We start from the raw sequence: 12,994 nt of genomic DNA on the forward strand, positions 1-12,994 counted from the left end.
GACTATTAATAGCTGTAGTTTTTTCTATCAATGTTTTTGGTAGGTTGCTAAAACATTATTTGATGGTCAATTGTTGGATGTTCACTTCACCCGATCTTTCTACAAACACATACTTGGAGTTAAAATTGCATACCAAGATATTGAGTCCATTGATCCAAATTACTTTAAGAACCTAAAATGGGTGCTTGAGGTGAGTGACCACATTGAGCTTGATTAATAACTATTACCTAAATTAGATATTTCGTCATACATACACTGTTGTAAATTAAGGCCATTGATCTAGATTACTTGAAGAACCTAAAATGGGTTTTTGCTAAGCAGTTCCCAATGTTGTCAGCTCTAGAAATATGAAATTACAAAACCTAACTATATCTGTAGTATATGAGTACAAAATCATTGACCAATGAGAATTTCATTACAAACATATAACTACAGCTAGATTCCTTATACTGCATGTCCAATATATTTTCTTGCATAAAAATTTAGAGATCCATCATTAGAATATAGTAGAGGAGTAAATGAAGAGGTTGACACTCTTAAAGATATCAGATGGTGAGGTTAAAATGGTGCAAAGATAAAAAGTAAAGGAGACCACATTACCTCACACATGATTAAGAAAAGGATTAGTAGGTGACCACAGATAACAATGCACCATTGGAATGGTGCAAGCATATCAATGTTTGAGACAAATTTAAAATTTACTATATGAGGACAATCCATATTTCCTCAATTTGGAAATTAGAATAAAGGAGTTGAATGGCTTCTATGAGTTAGAAAACCAAGAGAAACTTGATCTTGTCTTGGAATTGGGAGGTTGTATAAAATGTGCAAGTAGGGGCAACATATATAACTTTTCTCATGGTGTATAGGTGTATTATAGCACAATAACCTTAGCAAATGATGTAGAAGACTAGAAGTAGTACAACAATACTAGACCTTTTAGCAAGGGGTTCTTAGATATTGTTTAGTTTTCTATTGCAAAAGTAAGCATAGGAAGTCCATCAGCTGTGGATATTATCCCCAGGTCAATGTTACACTTATAGACTGTCATTATAGGTCTTGTTTGGATATTTCTATGTTCTTGTTTAAGCCTACAGTCCTATCTAATTCCCACTCTACAAAATCTATCATCAGTCTACAAAAAACTTAGCTTTCAACTTCAAAGAACTGCCCTTAGAGTCTAGAAAAATAAAATCCTAACTAAATCCACTTAATGAAATCCAACTCCTCTGTGTTTCTTCTTTCTGTGTATTTTTGTATCTATTTATAAAATGCAAAGCCATGGGTATTAAGGGGGAAAATGGAAAAATCATACACTTGTTATAAATACAAGCACAAAGAGGCAAAGGGGAGATATAGCATACATCATAAACCATACATTCAATAGCCTCTACTTGAATGATTGTGTTATGTTGTTATAATCTCGATATCAGATGAAATGGCTTCACTAGGGTTCAACATAATTTTTCAAGGAATTTAGTAAAGGTATAATCTCTGCCACACTACACAGACTCATGCTACCACCTCAACTCATTTCTAGAATATGCATGCATGTACGAATGATTGGATTTTCTAAAATGATTCCCCCTATCTAAGAAGGAAACAAAGGAAAAATCATAAAGTTGAATTCATAAGATAATCAAACAAAAAAAATTGGGATGTCTTCAAGACAGAATCTAATATACCAAAATAAATATTTAAAGGCTTTCTAAAACATTGAGGCCTTTGAAGGAAAAAATGTACAACAGTTGAAAGCCACACAAGGAAAAAATCACCTAACAACCAAAGGAAAGACACCCAAAAGAGCAAAGTGGAAAATTTTAATGCACTTCTATTACAAACAAAATTTTAACCTTGGAATCATTGTCTATAGGTAGAAAACCAGGTTTAAAATGTTGGTTGGCTTGTAACCTGCATCTGTCACAACCACAAGAAAGTACATACAACATGGGCAAAAAAATAATGTCAAAATGATACCAATTACTCACCTTTAGAAACCTTGCCTTGAATAGAACCTAAAACATTAAAAAGCCAGAAGCTCATAGAGAACTATTGTTTTGCAAGGAGAGATTAAAATAAGCACAAGGGAGGAAAATACATGAAAAATTCATAGACATCTAAACCCAAGGGATTAGTGCCTTGAATATGAATTGTTTGATGAAATATAGCTCCCTAATAAAAGAACAACACTGGTCATAATGTACCCATCCACACAAAAATAGAACATAGATATAAGTGTCTCTATAAACCACATTAAAAGATATGACAACATTCCATACCAGATCTGATCCATTAAAAGCTCAAAAAGTAGAAAGCAAAACATCGAAATGAGTAAAAAACTGTAAAAGAAAAGTATGTATATCAGAAATGCTGACCATAAATAGCAGGAAAGCTTCTAGTAAAAAATATAGCAACACAGTAAACCTTGCATGTAGCAGAAAAGTTATCAAAGGTACAAGCCACAACCAACAAAACCAACAAGTAGATAAAAAAATTTGTGCCCATGTTTTCTATTTGCAACCTTACTTGATCCCTCTTTCTCTCTTCCTTGAGAAATTCGTGGACATTTAGAAACCTAATGAAGAAGAAATATCAATGAAATATATTAGCCATCATATTTATTTTCCTGAGTGGGATGCCCATAGAATTTTAGGCCATGATGCTCATTTCTCCAATTATGAAGTATGGCACCATTTATCACACTCACCATTTACTTAGACAATGGCCTTTTTATGATCTAATTTAGAAAAATTAAAGGTTGATAACTAGAAATCTTTGGCTTAACAAAAAGAACATATTATATTGTCAAATCCTTATTTGTGTGAATATCCATATAGATATTCCCTCTAATGGAATCTTTATTTATCTCATGTCCTCCCCTTCCATGTATTTCTGTGACTAGAGAATATCTTATATCTGTATAGTGAGCACTGCATATGTGACAAATTTGTTCTGTATATGATCTGAGCTTCATCAATTTTTATTTGTGAGATACTTAAAGCAGTGCATGTTTTGTATATGCTAGAGGTGTGTTTGAACTGTGAATAAGGAACATATCTTGAATGTTAAGAGTTAACAATGTCTAATTACTTTATCTCCTAGAACAAAATGTTTAGAAAACATTCAGGTAATTATTATGATCGAATTCTCAATGAAGGCATTGCTTGTGTGAATTCCCACAAACATAAGCTAGAATACAATCTTTTTAAAAGGTACCCATAAATTTATTTGTAATTATTATGAAGATATTAACAATGAAGGCTTTGTTTGTGTGAATATGCTCATATATAAAATAGATGACAATCATTTTTTTAAATGATTTCTAGGTAGCCATTGTAACATATTTTGTTTGGATAGCAATTATCATGTGTGGAAACTTGTTCACTCAACTCTATGGGAGAGAGTTTAATGAGGATATAGAACATATTCAAAGAAGTACAGACCTTAACAAATCAGAGTTTTTCAAATACAAAAGGAAGAAAACATTTTGACATCCTATACATGATTTGATCAAAGGAAAGTCTATGTCTAACATCCACCAAACATCTTCAAAAGAAAATAAAATATATCAATCATCAGAGAGAGTTTAATGATTATGTTTCTGACTTGTGCTTGATGTCGATGTTTAATTGCTCATCGCCAATCCAAGGTAACTATTACCCATCTTCTAGTGAAACCAACTTTCCCAGCGATTTCCAAATGCCAGTATTGAGGCAAACCTATAGATTCCCAAACTGGTGATCACCAACGTGGGATGTGTAGATAGATAGTAGTTGGTTCCCACAGGGTAGACTTCTTGAAACTCTTGAAATATTTCCTTTCCATGATATCATGTGTTTCCAGTGGTAAACAACTCCACTGTTGTGACTAACCTACCATAAAATGAATATAAAGGGTTTCACCCAAATAAAGAATTTAATATCTGTACAATACCAACATTACAAATAGAAAAATAGGTGAGATCTAGTATAGATCCATAAGCAAATTTACTACCTATATCAAGTGCAGATCTAGGTATCAAAATAATAGGAACACCCAGCTTCTTCCTGAGAATCTTAACTCTAACAAACAAAGTTTTAGATGGTCCAAGGCTGTGAGCAGTCGACAATTTCCAGTGCAAGTAGTCTTTTTCTAGTGGATTGAAAACCAAAAATCCCCAAGACCAAATTAATTGCAAACCACAAACCTCTAATGCAAATACAAAAAAAATTGACTTGAAATAGCCTATTACTATAGGGTTTTTACCTGTTTATTACACAGATCTGAATTGTTCCCCTTCAAAACGATGATAGCTAGGGCATGAATACAGATCAAAATAAAAAAACAAGAGCTTCCTGCATACAACTAGATTAAAATAGCGAATCTTTAACTCAATACTTTCAGTCATCCTTCCCACCCCTGTTGATAACTTTTGATCAATACTTCTAGTCATCCTTCTCACCTCTGTTGATAACTTGTGATTATGCTCAATACTTCCAGTCATCCTTCCTGACTCTGTTGATAACTTGTGATTATGCCCTATTCAGAACTGGAGTAGTAGTCCATAAATTGTGTTGTATGTTGTAAGTTTGGGAAATATCATGGTAAATATCACATTTAGTCTTATATTATGAAAAGTCATGATTTCCACAATTGTCTTTATTTTAAAAAATTATTAAATTATTAAATATTTTAAATATAAAAATATGTTAAAGAAAAAATATCAATTTTGTCTTTAACTACTGTCCTTAATATCGCTAGTGTGTAGTAGTGGGATGAATTGATCTAAAGTAAAATAATGGACACAAGTGCAAGAAAATAGCATAAAACAACTCTAAACATACAAACCCTATTTTAGCTCTTTAACTCTCATGGCTCCCTCAAACAATTCAACTAGAATAATTTCTCTTGCCATCTTATAGGTCTATAAAATAAATGTAGTGGAGAGCCTATGAGTAAAATAAATGATAGTCTATAATATGAATCATCAAGCTTAAAAGGAAAATCAGAGAAGATTAATACTTACAGTTTAGGATTTGGAAATTAGTAATGTGGAGACCATTATATGAAAAAAATCAGGGGAGATTTCTATGAAATCTACAAGAAGAAATTGAGGTTGACCACAAAATCATTAATAAAAACACACCTAATCATGAAATAGTTGCAACATCTACCCTCTTGCCAAGTTTCCTGGTGACCAACACACGCAACAAACTAACCAACACATGTAGAAAACATGTGGATACCTTGAACATGATGCATATAATTGACAATTTTCTATAGCTAAAATTGAAAAGACTACCCAGAAAAATTGAAGTAACCAATGATAAAATAGTATTGTCAAAATATTGCTCAAAACCTTTATTTTATGAAGATTACACATCATTCCAAAAATAGATTAATACCAAAATGCTTGATGAAAGCTTAAGTCTCCTACCTAGTGGAAGGGACTAATAACAAAATGAAAATAAGCACTAAAGAAAGGATAAGCAAGGTCACAAGATAGGAAAATCGAGAGTAATAGTCCTAAATATTTAAATAAGGAAAATGGAGAGTAACGAGTCTAAAATATCTAAATAAAGAATAATAATAGCAACAATAATTAAATTTTGATTTATCACTATAAACATTTATAGGTGGTCAAACTCACATAATTTCAAATTTTCTGGTTAGTAACTTAGTACAACTAAAGACCTAGAGTTACATCCATTAGTAGAGAACTCAAAAGATATATAATATATAGACCATTGGTATGCAAGCTACAAATGACCCTATATAGTCTAAAGAAATCACCAAGATTTAAATTGACTAAGTCACAAAAAGACACACAATTGCTTGCATATTCAAGTGCAAGGAAGCCTGAATCTTTACAATCAACATAGCTATATTTAGAACATTCTAGAAATATTTACTATAGATATGACCAAACCACTATCTATGACTACAAATATTAGAATCAAAGTCGCTACAATTGCCTCTAAAAGCTACATAAGAAGAAAGCCATAAGTATCCTATATACTTAATAAGGTTCCAGACTGCAGTCCAAGGAACCTAGGGTGTGTTAGAAATATTAATTCATGTTAATCGTTTGATGCTTCTAGATTATTAGGTTTAGGTTTAGGGTGTGTTGATTAAAGTATTTTCTAGAAGTTTGAGTCGGCTATAATATTTTCTAGAAGTTTGTAGATATTTTGTCTTCTTGGCTAATGCTATATTTCTCTAGAATATTATATGCTTGCCTATAAAAAGGCACTATGTACTCATTTGAGATCATGGTGAATGAAATATAATATATTTTATTGTGCGGCAGCACATTGTGTTGTTCTGTGTTTTATTTTATTTTTCCTGCTACCCATTCAACATATTGGTATCAGAGCCCAAGGTTAAAGATCATGGAAAGATAAAGATTTTCGAGCACAAGGATCAAAATCCTGGAAAGTTGAAGACTACAAAGTCAATGGCTGAAAAATATTGGAAAGATTTGAGCTAGTATGAAGCTAAGCTAATATTTTGTGTTGAGAAGTTAAGATAGCAAATGGAAATGTAGAAAAGGCTGATAATGAATGGTTGTTTAAAGTTATAATTCTATGAAGAGGAAAATGTGTGACTTGATTTGTTTCAGATGTGTTATTATACTAGTTTGTAGAAAATGAATGAATGAAGTTTCATGTGTTAATTGCTGAAAGGGGTAAATATTTATTTGTGACAAAAGCTTTGAAGAAGTTCATAAAGAAGTCTTGAAAGGATACAATAGTGAGTTGTTGAAAAAGGATAAAGTGTGTTTAATCTCTTTTATTTCAATGGGAAAAGTTGGTAGAGTTCAAAAAGAGAAGACAAATAAATTAGAAGAAGACTTAGTGATGGTGAAGAAAGAAAATGCAAGATTATTGTGTGAAAAGGATATTTTGCAAAAGGAATTGGAAAAAGTAAGAAATGAAATGTGAGAAGAAAAGTCTAAATTGTTAAATGCAATTAGTGTCCATATAGAGGCAATTGAAGAGCTAGAGGATAGGCTAAAATTTGTGGAAGAAGTACATGATTGGCAGGTGAAGAAAACATGTAAGCTTAGAGAGAAAAATAAAGAATTAGAAGAAAAGTTAAATTTTTTTGATGATGTTTAGAATATGAACAAAGTTTTAGAAGAAAATGTGAAGAAATTGGAAGAGGAAAATAATATGTTAAAGAAGGAATTGTCTACTTTGAAACAAAAGAAAGAATGTTTGAATGTGAAACCATTTGTAAGTGTTGTATCATCTGACACAAATGATTTTCTTGATTATGCAATTGAGAAATGTGATTTTGCTAAAGCTAAAAGTGTTTTTGATGAAAAGTGTAAGAAAGTAAATAACAAGAAGTTTGCAGATTTTGTTTGTTATGATAATAATAGTATTGGTTTAAAGATTATGGAAAGAATGGGTTTCAAAGGTAAAGGTCTAGGAAAGGATGAACAAGGATTAAGAAATCCAATTGAGACTATAGTCAGGCCAAAATATGCAGGTCTTGGATATGATGCAGGTAGTGGAAAGATGAATAAAGGTTCAACAGAATCAATTGAAAGCATAAAGATTGTGCAATGTACACATTGTAACAGGAAAGGGCATACAAAGGATAGATATTGGGATATACATCCTTGTAATATTTGTGGCTTGAAAAATCATTGTTATAGACATGTTGGAGTAGAGACTGGAAAAATGATTAAATGGTAGGTTGTATAAAAATGGATTGTGGATGGAGTTATGGATCGAGTTGGCAAAGAATTGTAGGAATAATCAAAGGTTTATTTGGGTACAAATGTTCAAATGTAAGAAGGAATGCAGAAACATTGGGAAACTGATTAGAGAAAGGCATCAAAGAGGCAAAAGGTTACTGGCATTTGTGACAAATGAGGCAAGATTATCAATGGATCTAGTCAAAAGAGGAAATCGTTGGTAGCCAATTGTTGACAAAATGTTTGTAGAAATTAAAGGTTGTAGCCTTGGAAGACACTACTCATGCAGTAACCGATATGAAGATTACATGGCACATTGGAATTTGTATGCTAAAAATTTTGATAGTAGAAATTAGGGGGGAGTGTTAGAAATATTAATTTCTACTAATCGTCTGATGCTTCTAGGTTATTAGGTTTAGGTTTAGGGTGTGTTAGTTAAAATGTTTTCTAGAAGTTTGAGTTAGCTGTAATATTTTCCAGAAGTTTGTAGATATTTTGTCTTCTAGGCTAATGCTATATTTCTCTAGAATATTGTATGCTTGCCTATAAAAAGGCACTATGTACTCATTTGAGATCATGGTGAATGAAATATAAAATATTTTATTGTGTGGCAGCACATTGTGTTGTTCTGTGTTTTTGGTTATTTTTTTTGCTACCCATCCAACAAGGTGATGAGGAATCATAAAAGTGAATGCACTCCCATCATATCAATGAGTACAAACATAATCCTAAATAGAGGTATTAAATTAACTTAGTGCATAGGGATTTATGATTCTCTTCTCAACAACTATAGTTTGGGAGTCATTGCATGGGAGGTGGCTATCCTCGATCCAAACTATACAGTTGACTCATTTTCAAAAAAAGTTTGAAAATTTTAGCATTTGATCTTGATGATCTACATAGTTTGTAGTCGAAAACAACAAAAAAATTTGAAAAAAATCACTACATTTTTGTGAATCTTGAAAAAAAAAGGTTTGACTTTATTTTGTCTTTAGTACATTTTGAATGGAGATTAGCCTGTCCCCAATGAAAATACATCCTCACATACATGGAAGAAAATATTCATGGGGATTCTTTGAGGTATTATTGTTGATAGGCTTTCACTTGTGGGCAAGAGCCACCAGAATTTCTTCATACTGTAGCTTCCAAATGAGAACTTTGTTATCGAAATGTTTCTTGTTGATCATTCATGTTGTGCTAGTAGATACTCTAATTCACAATATCCAAACACTCGATGTGCATTGGAGCTATTGTGGTGGCTTTGCCAATGTGTTACTTGCTGCAGGAATGGTGCCACAAAGCTTCTACAGTGGGCTTCTCCTCATCCGTCCAAACTGTTGGATAAAAATGCCACTAAACACCTTGCTTCGAACTCGCATCAGACACGGATGTGCTCACTATGAATTACCACCTTAGCTAACATATATAAAGGATGCACAAGAAATACTATTTATAGTAGTAGAGTTATTTAGAGAGAAGATCTCATATCAAAGAAATTGTGAATATAGGGGCGCTTCTTATCTTGCTTTAAGTTGTTTTATTATGAGTGTTTTCTTTGTTGTTATTTCCAATTCACTTGTTGATCTTATAATTAAGAAAAAGATATTTGAATTATAGGAGGGAGAGTTTCAGGGTTAGCCAATGCACTAGCATTCCATAAGTAGATATTCCACAAAAAAGCTCATTAAATTTCTCATTTACTTCAACAATTTAGAATCTTCATTGTCACATAGTCATTGTACTTGAATATGTGGCCTAATTCTTGGAAGGCACTCAATGCTTTGGACATACCAGATTCTCTTTGCCGATTTTACACTAAATTTGATGAATCCTATCATAGCCTATATGGCTCTAAAGGACATTGTCCATCTCAGCAAATGTTTAGAACAAGCCATCAAATCTATTAACATGGCAGATTGTGGAGTAGAGAAGAGGACCCAGTACTTGAATGTGTTCCAATAGTTGTGATAAAAGTTGTTCACTTAATACCTATACTTATTGACTTAATGTCCAATTTTTTTGACAATATTGTACCAATACTTGTGATGCTAACTACCCAAAATTGAATAAAATGTACCCTGAGTTATAAAAATTAACCAATGATGTGATGCCACATCAACTGTTCAACTATGGGTACCCTTTATGCACAACCATTGGTCTCATTTTTTTTTGGGTTGTTTTAGACAACTTGGAAAAAAACATGATGATGTGGCATCATAATGGGTGACATGGACTTGAAACCTTAGTTATAAGTACATGACTTGCCAAGTAACCTACTGTAAAAAATTGGGAGCAATTTGAAATTTTTACGCAGGGTTTTGATAAGTGCAAAGTTAGGGTGTTCAAGTACTGGGTCCTCCCCTAGTTGAGATGGAAAAAATATGAGTATGATTTCAAATGAAAAGAAAAGCCAAAACTGGGCGAAGCCCAATCTGACTATCACATGGTTGATGACCCATACTCTGGAGCTTCAGCCAGTGAGGTACTTACCATTGTTTATTCATAGTTGAAAGTTTAAAGCATATCAGTAGAATGGTGACATTATTTATTCCATTCATGATCGTTCCTTCCTATTAGAATGAGATATTGATTACACAAATGAATGATAACATAACACTGATGTAATTACTTTATGAATTTATCATTTCAAAAGTGAAGTTCGAAAAAAATTAAACAGATCTTCCACATTAAAATTGTTATGGAAAATCACTATTATAGAATTGATGTTGAGCCACTGGGCCATAACCGATCATCCCAAAATCTGTCAAGGTTGTATAAAATTCTTGCAACATTGCCTCAAAAAAATAGAGATTAGTTAAGCTTGTACACATTGTTTACATGTTTGCATTTAAAACAAAATAAAAGCATTAGAGAAACAAGAAATAAAATCAGTTTGTGATTGGAGCGGAAAAATCAGAACATTGCCACCAAAATCAATCCAAAAATTCATATGCTTGGTTCCACATTTCATCAAGAACTGCAAAAATGCAAAAGAATTATCCACCACTACATGGTTCTTTATTTGATTGAAATAAGAGACAAAATTATTATATGCCTATGAGTGACCATACCTTCTAGGACATTTTCTTTTTCTTCTGTTGTGAGTGTGTCTCAGAGATTACTCCTGTAAGACCAAACAAATTGTGGTACTATACCCCCTACTAAGCATTGCCTAATCCATTATCATAAGCTTCTAAAATGTCTTTGGCTAGCACGATCTTTGAATATTTTCCCATTGCCAAGCTCAGGGTTACCCTCGGCGAAGAAGTGGAACAAGTTTTTGTGAACCAATTCAAACGAAAAACTCTCGCCTAAATAGGACCAGTGTAATTAGGGGCTTCTATGTCATGATTGCAAGTATACGCTGACCAAATTGGTTGCAAAGAGGTAGAAATCTTCAAGAAAATGTAATGTAATGGGAAGGTTCAATGCTACATTTCATAATTATTTCAGAGTGCATGCTACTTGTGTAATAATGGAATGGGCATCTTGAAAGCTCAAAATTCACAAAGTCTTGGCTTGAACATAGATTTTGTAAGTATTTTATTGTTGGACTTATTTTTTTAATTACCCTTCTTTATGAAGTTCAAAATAAATAAATAATTTATTAATTAATTTACTCTTTATTGGTAAGTTGATTTGAAGCTTATTATTCATGACAAAGCTACAACTATGGATTCATAAACATTGAAAAAATCTCATTTATAGTTTCTATTTCAAAGATTGTATTAATCCATATTAAATTATTGATTGTTTCTATTTCAAAGATTGTATTAATCTATATTAAATTATTGATTAGATTGGTGGAGGCATGCAAGGTATGAAATGTTTGGAAGGATGGTCTTTTATTTTTGTAGTGTTGATTTGTCATTTGATGATGGCTAATAAATTTTAAAATAATTCTTTTGTCACTCCAATTATGAATTAAATGAAAATAATGATTCTCCAAGTGTATTATTGCTACATTAAACAACTTTTCCAAGACAGATTATTGTGTTAGAATTAGATTTGAAGAATCAAAAACTAGTTTTATTTTGTTAATTCTTAAGCTATGATAATTGGGTATCAAATAAGAAATGTTTTATAAATTATAGTTACAATACTTCAAAGGCGGAATATGTTGTTGAATGATTTAGGTCATCATAATTGTTGTTTCTTTGCACTTATCCTTTAATTTGTTTGTGATTTATTTATTCGTTCTTTAGTATCCTTCGTTAGTTTTAGTTAGTTATTGAATGATATAAAGGAAACATGAGTATTTTTCAAAATATAAATATTTCTGAATTAGTTTATTGCCTACCAACCAATTTTTAATATGTTATTCATTTTACTATAATTTGGAGAATAGTATAATTTAGATTCTTTAAAAAATAGTTTAGTATATATAGATATATCAAACATGATTATTATAAATAGACAAGAGCCTACACAAACCTCTCTCTTATTAGAGAGGGGTGTTGGGTTATTATAATTTTTAGTCTTGACATAAGTAAATAAAATGGAACACAATTTAGTTATTTAAATAAAATGAAACAAATAACTAGAAGATGTTTTAAATAGTATTTAAATATAAATATATCAATATTCAAGTGAAGTTAAAAAATTGAAACAATTAAATCATATAAATTTATATATACGAAAGACAACAATTTTCCAATAGTTTGAATGGTGGGTAGACCGTAGTTGATGTAATAAAATGATATATAATCAATTGTTAAATGATTTTTTTTTAAATAGTAATTTTGTAGCATTACAAAACAACAGGATGGAAGCGAAGGGATAAGTGTTAGTATGACAAAGGGAAAATTGAGGGGAGAGTGTAGAGAGATGAATCGACATAAAATATCAATCTCTGGGATAGTCATTAAGGGATCAAATAATAAATAATAAGAAGTTATAAATTGATAAGCTACATATGTTGCCTATCAGCTATACACTTGCACTAGCTTGGTGGAAGTGCTAGTGTTAAACAGTTCATCTACCTTATTGGACAATGATATTTGTACCATGAAATACTCAAAACTAACGAATAGGGGTTTCATGTTCCAGAGTATCGTGAGATTTTTGAATCATTCTTTTTGCTATGTAGATTTTCGTTTCATTTTGTAAACTCTGGAACCTAAATGAGCTTTGGAATATCATGTCTGTTGAGCAGAGTTGCAGTTAGAGCAATGGGTTTAAGAATGAAAAAACATGAATGAAGATTAACAAGTATTCAAAAAACAATGAACTCTTGCCTATCTCAATTCCACTTAAATTTAATGATATTAGGTAGTCATTTGCAGATGGATAAGATTGTTTCTTAGG

The sequence above is a fragment of the Cupressus sempervirens genome, chromosome 6, assembly GCF_028749045.1.
Source record: "Cupressus sempervirens isolate cs-2001-9-10 chromosome 6, ASM2874904v1, whole genome shotgun sequence".
NCBI lineage: Eukaryota > Viridiplantae > Streptophyta > Pinopsida > Cupressales > Cupressaceae > Cupressus > Cupressus sempervirens.